This window comes from Oncorhynchus keta, chromosome 16 (genome assembly GCF_023373465.1).
Source record: "Oncorhynchus keta strain PuntledgeMale-10-30-2019 chromosome 16, Oket_V2, whole genome shotgun sequence".
Lineage (NCBI taxonomy): Eukaryota > Metazoa > Chordata > Actinopteri > Salmoniformes > Salmonidae > Oncorhynchus > Oncorhynchus keta.
Genome location: NC_068436.1, coordinates 21,256,841 through 21,264,845, shown reverse-complemented (window position 1 = coordinate 21,264,845; position 8,005 = coordinate 21,256,841). Strand labels below are relative to the sequence as shown.

General features: G+C 43.2%; 2 long non-coding RNA genes across 5 annotated transcripts; one reads left to right on the top strand and one right to left on the bottom strand.

Moving 5' to 3' along the window:
• Positions 1-1,234: 1,234 nt before the first annotated feature.
• LOC127908055 (uncharacterized) lies at positions 1,235-2,489 on the bottom strand. Its single transcript, XR_008066072.1, has 2 exons — positions 2,347-2,489; positions 1,235-2,073 (listed from the first exon to the last, which is right to left on the bottom strand). It is a non-coding gene; the product is annotated as an uncharacterized LOC127908055 (long non-coding RNA).
• Positions 2,490-3,680: 1,191 nt separating this feature from the next.
• On the top strand, positions 3,681-4,941 carry LOC127908105 (uncharacterized). 4 transcript variants are annotated; one of them, XR_008066196.1, is made up of 4 exons: positions 3,681-3,797; positions 3,841-3,883; positions 4,146-4,278; positions 4,326-4,445. It is a non-coding gene; the product is annotated as an uncharacterized LOC127908105 (long non-coding RNA). The 4 variants fall into 4 exon arrangements; XR_008066197.1 differs by lacking the exons at positions 3,681-3,797; positions 4,326-4,445 and adding an exon at positions 4,858-4,941 and having other exon boundaries at positions 3,808-3,883; XR_008066195.1 differs by lacking the exon at positions 3,681-3,797 and adding an exon at positions 4,858-4,941 and having other exon boundaries at positions 3,808-3,883; positions 4,146-4,368.
• Positions 4,942-8,005: the final 3,064 nt, after the last annotated feature.

The window sequence follows — 8,005 nt, the reverse complement described above, 5'->3', positions numbered from 1 at the left end:
CACAACGGGACCGTGTCCCAAATGGCACCCTATTCCCTATATAGTGCACTATTCCCTACATAGTGCACTACGTTTGACCAGGGCCATATGGAAGTAGTGTACTGTGTAGGGAATAGGGTGTCATTTGGGATGGAGATAGTCTTTCAATGCCACTACTTGTTTTGTGTAAATATGTGTATATATATATACCTATTCTAGGTACATCTGATTATGTCCATGTACCAAATGTCACCCTATTCCCTACATAGTGCACTACTTTTAACCAGAGCCCCGTACGTTCTTGATCAAACACCTAATAACTTTCTTTGATCAACAGTTTTATTATGAACCACATATTACCACCATCAAACCCTTCTTGGGAAATAGCTGCGTCGCCATAGTAACACGCGGTATCAGTGGATTTGACGACATCACCATAGTAACACGCGGTATCAGTGGATTTGACGACATCGCCATAGTAACACGCGGTATCAGTGGATTTGACGACATCGCCATAGTAACACGCGGTATCAGTGGATTTGACGACATCACCATAGTAACACGCGGTATCAGTGGATTTGACTACATCGCCATAGTAACACGCGGTATCAGTGGATTTGACGACATCACCATAGTAACACGCGGTATCAGTGGATTTGACATCACCATACCATCAGTGGATTGTAACACGCGGTATCATCGCCATAGTAACACGCGGTATCAGTGGATTTGACGACATCGCCATAGTAACACGCGGTATCAGTGGATTTGACAACATCGCCATAGTAACACGCGGTATCAGTGGATTTGACTACGACGACATCGCCATAGTAACACGCGGTATCAGTGGATTTGACGACATCACCATAGTAACACCTAGTATCATTGGTATTTCAACAATAGCAGTAGCTTGATATCAAGAACTCCTCCGTGACCTTTGGCCTAATGGTGAAATCCCTGAACGGTTTCCATCCTCTCTGGCAACTCGGTTAGGACGGACGCCTGAATCTTTCGTAGTGACTTGGTGTGTTGATATTCAATGTCTGCTTTCAGTTTTTTATTCATCTACCAAAATAGGTGCCCTTCTTTTGCGAGGTAATTGTAAAACCTCTCTGGTCTTTGTGGTTGAAATTCACTGCTCGATTTGAAGTCATTAAACAGTCATGTTGAACACTGTTCTGGCAGACAGAGAGAGTCCTTGTAACTGATGTGGCTTTGAGTACATATTTACTACGGCACTTCATTATCCTTCATATAACAATGGGGTTGAATACTTGACTCATGACATTTCAGCTTTTCATTTTTTTTTTTGTCAAAAAAATGGATGGTGGAGTATTGTGTGTAGGCCCAGTGGAGAAAAATAATCTAAATTGAATCCATTTTAAATTAAAGCTGTAACACAAGGGGCTGTATTAACCAATCAGAGAGTTACTGAGAGAACCAGTGTCATGATTGTAAATCGATGTTAACAGTCTTTGAACCAGTCGTATTGGCCCATGTGGGCGGGGCATCCTGAAGATGCAAAACACTGTAATAACAAAAATGAATCAAATGTAGATCGAACAAATTTCAAAAAAGTAATAAAAACACCTTTTCTCCCATTTTTCTCGTCATCTGGATATTTTGAAGAAATTGGTACACAATGAGCATAACAACATTTAACAGAATTACTTTTACTATTGTAGGCCTGAACATGTGTTTTAAAGCCTTACTGATGAATCATGTGAAGTTCACATGGGAATGGAACATAAAACCTGTTTCTGGCACCATGACAACGAACAACAGTCACTGGAAACTATGAGTGCTGTCTTCACTAATGATGTCTTTTAAACTACAAGAACTGATGGCTTAGAGACACCAGAAGCCTCAGTATCTCAGAGGACTCCGACCCTACGGCAGTAACCAGATGGTTGTTAGTTCAACGTTCTGGCAGTAACCAGATGGTCGTTAGTTCAACCCTACGGCAGTAACCAGACAGTTGTTAGTCCGACCCTACGGCAGTAACCAGATGGTTGTTAGTTCAACGTTCTGGCAGTAACCAGATGGTTGTTAGTTCAACGTTCTGGCAGTAACCAGATGGTTGTTAGTTCAACCCTACGGCAGTAACCAGATGGTTGTTAGTTCAACGTTCTACGGCAGTAACCAGATGGTTGTTAGTTCAACCCTACGGCAGTAACCAGATGGTTGTTAGTTCAACGTTCTGGCAGTAACCAGATGGTCGTTAGTTCAACCCTACGGCAGTAACCAGACAGTTGTTAGTCCGACCCTACGGCAGTAACCAGATGGTTGTTAGTCCAACCCTACGGCAGTAACCAGATGGTTGTTAGTTCAACGTTCTGGCAGTAACCAGATGGTTGTTAGTTCAACCTCTGGCAGTAACCAGATGGTTGTTAGTTCAACCCTACGGCAGTAACCAGATGGTTGTTAGTTCAACCCTACGGCAGTAACCAGATGGTTGTTAGTTCAACCCTACGGCAGTAACCAGATGGTTGTTAGTTCAACCCTACGGCAGTAACCAGATGGTTGTTATTTTCTGGCAGTAACCAGATGGTTGTTGTTTTCCATCTTAACTGGCAGTAACCAGATGGTGTGTGAGTTTGAAAGTAACCCCAGTTGAACAGGCAGTAACCAGATGGTTGTTAGTTCTGGTGGCTCTGGCAGTAACCAGATGGTTGTTAGTTTTCTGGCAAACCAGACGGGTTGTTAGTTCAACCCTCTGGCAGTAACCTGGTTGTTAGTTCAACCCTACGGCAGTAACCAGATGGTTGTTAGTTCAATGAGTAGTTCTTCAGTTCAGTAACCAGCTGGTTGTTAGTTCAACGCCTCGGCAGTAACCAGATGGTTGTTCTGTTCAACCCCACGGCAGTCTACGGTTGTTAGTTCAATCCTACGGCAGTTAACCAGATCTAGTTAGTTTAGGCAGTGGTAACTGAGTAGTTGTCTTCAGGTCTACGGCAGTAACCAGACGTGGTAAGTTAGTTCAATTCTACGGCAGTCCTTCAAGGCCCTACGGCAGTAACCAGACGGTTGCTTTATGGCAGTAACTGAGTAGTTGTTGTTCAACCCAGGTCAGTAACCAGCTTGTTAGTTCAACTCTACGGGTAACCAATGGTTGTTAGTTCAACAGTCAGGCGGCAGTAACCAGACGGTTGTTAGTTCAACCCCTACGGCAGTAACCAGATGGTTGTTAGTTCAACCCCAGGTCAGTAACCAGACGGTTGTTCTGTCTACGGCAGTAACCAGACGGTTGTTAGGCTTTAGGGTGGTAACCAGACGGTTGTTCTGTTCAACCCACGGTCTAGGTAACCAGGATGTGGTAACTGAGTAGTTCTGTCTTCAGGTCTAGGCTTTAGGACCAGTAACAGGTTGTTATTTTCAACAGATGGTTGGCTTTCCATCTTAACGTAACAGACGGTAGTTCTGTCTTCATATCAGGCTTTAGGACAGGTCACAGAGTGGTAACCTGGGGGTGTGTTAGTTCTGTCTTCAGACCTAGGCTTTACAGGACTGGTAACTGGTAGTTCAAACCCCCAGTTTCTGGGGCCTGGAGCAGTTCTGTCTTATCCGAGTAGTTCTGTCTTCAGGTCTAGGCTTTAGGACGTGGTAACTGAGTAGTTCTGTCTTCAGGTCTAGGCTTTAGGACGTGGTAACTGAGTAGTTCTGTCTTCAGGTCTAGGCTTTACGGCAGGCGGTTGTAGGACGTGGTAACTGAGTAGTTCTGTCTTCAGGTCTAGGCTTTAGGATGTGGTAACTGAGTAGTTCATTCATCCTTCAGATCTAGGCTTTAGGACGTGGTAACTGAGTAGTTCTGTCTTCAGGTCTAGGCTTTAGGACGTGGTAACTGAGTAGTTCTGTCTTCAGATCTAGGCTTTAGGACGTGGTAACTGAGTAGTTCTGTCTTCAGGTCTAGGCTTTAGGACGTGGTAACTGAGTAGTTCTGTCTTCAGGTCTAGGCTTTAGGACGTGGTAACTGAGTAGTTCTGTCTTCAGGTCTAGGCTTTAGGACGTGGTAACTGAGTAGTTCTGTCTTCAGGTCTAGGCTTTAGGACGTGGTAACTGAGTAGTTCTGTCTTCAGGTCTAGGCTTTAGGACGTGGTAACTGAGTAGTTCATTCATCCTTCAGATCTAGGCTTTAGGACGTGGTAACTGAGTAGTTCTGTCTTCAGATCTAGGCTTTAGGACGTGGTAACTGAGTAGTTCTGTCTTCAGGTCTAGGCTTTAGGACGTGGTAACTGAGTAGTTCATTCATCCTTCAGATCTAGGCTTTAGGACGTGGTAACTGAGTAGTTCTGTCTTCAGGTCTAGGCTTTAGGACGTGGTAACTGAGTAGTTCATTCATCCTTCAGATCTAGGCTTTAGGACGTGGTAACTGAGTAGTTCTGTCTTCAGGTCTAGGCTTTAGGACGTGGTAACTGAGTAGTTCTGTCTTCAGGTCTAGGCTTTAGGATGTGGTAACTGAGTAGTTCATTGTCTTCAGGTCTAGGCTTTAGGACGTGGTAACTGAGTAGTTCTGTCTTCAGGTCTAGGCTTTAGGACGTGGTAACTGAGTAGTTCTGTCTTCAGGTCTAGGCTTTAGGACGTGGTAACTGAGTAGTTCTGTCTTCAGGTCTAGGCTTTAGGACGTGGTAACTGAGTAGTTCTGTCTTCAGGTCTAGGCTTTAGGACGTGGTAACTGAGTAGTTCTGTCTTCAGGTCTAGGCTTTAGGACGTGGTAACTGAGTAGTTCATTCATCCTTCAGATCTAGGCTTTAGGACGTGGTAACTGAGTAGTTCTGTCTTCAGATCTAGGCTTTAGGAGGCTTTAGGACGTGGTAACTGAGTAGTTCTGTCTTCAGGTCTAGGCTTTAGGACGTGGTAACTGAGTAGTTCTGTCTTCAGATCTAGGCTTTAGGACGTGGTAACTGAGTAGTTCATTCATCCTTCAGATCTAGGCTTTAGGACGTGGTAACTGAGTAGTTCTGTCTTCAGGTCTAGGCTTTAGGACGTGGTAACTGAGTAGTTCATTCATCCTTCAGGTCTAGGCTTTAGGACGTGGTAACTGAGTAGTTCATTCATCCTTCAGGTCTAGGCTTTAGGACGTGGTAACTGAGTAGTTCATTCATCCTTCAGATCTAGGCTTTAGGACGTGGTAACTGAGTAGTTCAGGCTTTCATCTTCAGTTCTAGGCTCATGCCTTGCAGAGGCATGTCGGTGCCAGCGTGGATTATATTTGTTGACTGTCCGGTGCTCTTCAACTTGCCTTGATTGAATCCCAGCCTATGTGGACACTTTACTAAATGTCATGCTGGTATAAAATTATGTTTTTGTATATACAGTACCAGTCAAAAGTTTGGACACACCTCATTCCAGGTTGCAAGTTCAAATCCCCGAGCTGACATGGTTCTGTCTTTCTGCCCCTGAATCTAGGCTTTCCCAGGCCGTCGTGAAAAAAAACTGAATTTGTTCTGTCTTGCCAGTTAAAAAAAAAAATCCAGGTTTTACTTTATTTTTACGTTTTACATTGAATAATATTGAAGACATCAAAACGGTGAAGTCATATGGAATCTGTAGTAACCAAAAAAGTGTTAAACAAATCAGTTTATTTTATATTTGAGATTCTACAAAGGCTTTGAGGACGTTGTAACTCTGGCAGTTCTGTCAACCAGATTCATGATTCAAGTCACCTGGAATGCATTTCAATGAACAGGTGTAACTGTTAAGTTAGTTCTTAATCTTCAGCCAATCAGTGCTTGACAAGGGGGTGTAACTGAGTAGTTCTATCTTGGTAAAAGGTCTAGGCTTTATGTCAAGAACAGCTAACTGCAAAGAGAAAGTTCTGTCATCATCTAGGCTTTAAAAGACATGAAGGTCAGTCAATACATAACATTTCAAGAACTTTGAAACTTTCTTCAAGTGCAGTCTTACAAACCATCAGGTCTAGGCTTATGAAACTGGTAACTGAGGTTCTGTCCACAGGAAAGGAAGGCCAGAGTTACTTCTGCTGTGGTAGACTTACCAGCCTCAGAAATTGTCTTCAGATCAAGGCTTTAGGAGTTCAGAGGAGACTGTGTGAATCAGGTCTTCATGGTCTGCTGCAAAGAAAACACTACTAAAGGACAACAATAATAAGAAGAGACTGGCTTGGGCCAAGAACCACGAGCAATGGACATTAGACTGGGGTAAATCTGTCCTTTGGTCTGATGAGTCCAAATTTTAGATTTTTGACCGGTGTGTCTTTGTGAGATGCTGACTAGGTGAGCGGATGATCTCTGCATGTGTGGTTCCCACCGTGAAGCATGGACTAAGGTGTGTGATGGTGCTTTGCTGGAAACACTGTCTGATTTATTTAGAATATAGGCACACTTACCAGCATGACTACCACAGCATTCTACAGCGTACGCCATCCCATCCAGGCTTTGGGACTATCATTTGTTTTTCAACAGGACAATGACCCAACACAGCTTCAGGCTGTCTAAGGGCTTTTGACCGAGAAGGAAGTGATGGAGTGCTGCATCAGATGACCTTCCACAATCAACTGATCTCAACATAAATGAGATGGTTTGGGATGAGTTGGACCGCAGAGTGAAGGAAAAGCAGCCAACAAGTGCTCAGCATATGTGGGAACTCCTTCAAGACAGTTGGAAAAGCATTCCAGATGAAGCTGGTTGAGAGAATCAAAAGAGTTTGCAAAGCTGTCATCAAGGCAGAGGGTGGCTAAATATAAAACAAGTTAATAAATAATCTCTTGGCAAACAAAGCAGTTTATTTACAAGAAAACACTCAAATCATTTCAGGTAGATGTGTGTGTGAGTGTACAGAGAGACTGCAGGGTGCCTCTTCTTTCTGTCCTCTTTCTCCCCTGGGCGTTTCTCCTCCAGCTCCATCAGCCTGTCCTCAAGTCTCCCCTGGGAATGTTCTTCCAGCTCCATCAGCCTGTCCTCTCTCCCCTTGGGCGTGTTCTCCTCCAGCTCCATCAGCCTTTATTCTCCTGGGCGTGTTCTCCTCCAGCTTCAGCCTGTCAGTGGTCCCCTGGGCGTGTTCTGCTGCTACTCTCTGAGCCGTCTCTGAGGCTGTGATGTCTATGCGGGCGTATGTGGTGGAGCCCCTACTGGACAGGAAGACCAAAAACCACCAGTGACTACAACATCATCCTCTACAAGAACATAACAACCAGTCTCAAATCAGCCTTCTCCCGAACTGTTTGTCTTGCACACTTTCTTATAACAAACCTTAATCCACAGTGAAGTGTACACTTTGGGAGAACATTTCGGGTAGAAAACACAGCCAATGGCTTTCAGGTTCTGTGTTTCAGTCTTATCAAGAAGCATATAACACTGGAAGAGACTGAGGCCACAGTGTGCTGTATGTTCCCAACAGTAGGTATTATGATCAACTTTAGGTTATAAACTGTCCTGTTCCCAACAGTTATTATAATCAACTTTAGGTTATAAACATGTGTTCCCAACAGAGTATTATGATCAACTTTAGGTTATAAACATGTCCTGTTCCATGGTAGGTTATAAACAACAGTAGGTATTATAATCAACTTTAGGTTATAAATTGTTCCCAACAGTAGTATTATAATCAACTTTAGGTTATAAACATGTCCTGTTCCCAACAGTAGGTATTATGATCAACTTTAGGTTATAAACATGTCCTGTTCCCTTAGGTATTATAATCAACTTTAGGTTATAAATGTTCCCAACAGTAGGTATTATAATCAACTTTAGGTTATAAACATGTCCTTTCCCAACAGTGAGGTAAATCAACTTTAGTTTTGTTTCCCAACAGTAGGTCTTTAGGATGCTGACAGTAGGTATACGGACTTTAGGTTATAAACATGTCCTGTTCCCAACAGTAGGTATTATAATGGCTTTAGGTTACAAACATGTCCTGTTCCCAACAGTGTATTATAATCAACTTTAGGTTATAAACTGTCTGTTCCCAACAGTAGGTATTATAATCAACTTTAGGTTATAAACATGTGTTCCCAACAGTAGGTATTATAATCAACTTTAGGTTATAAACATGTCCTGTTCCCAATCAG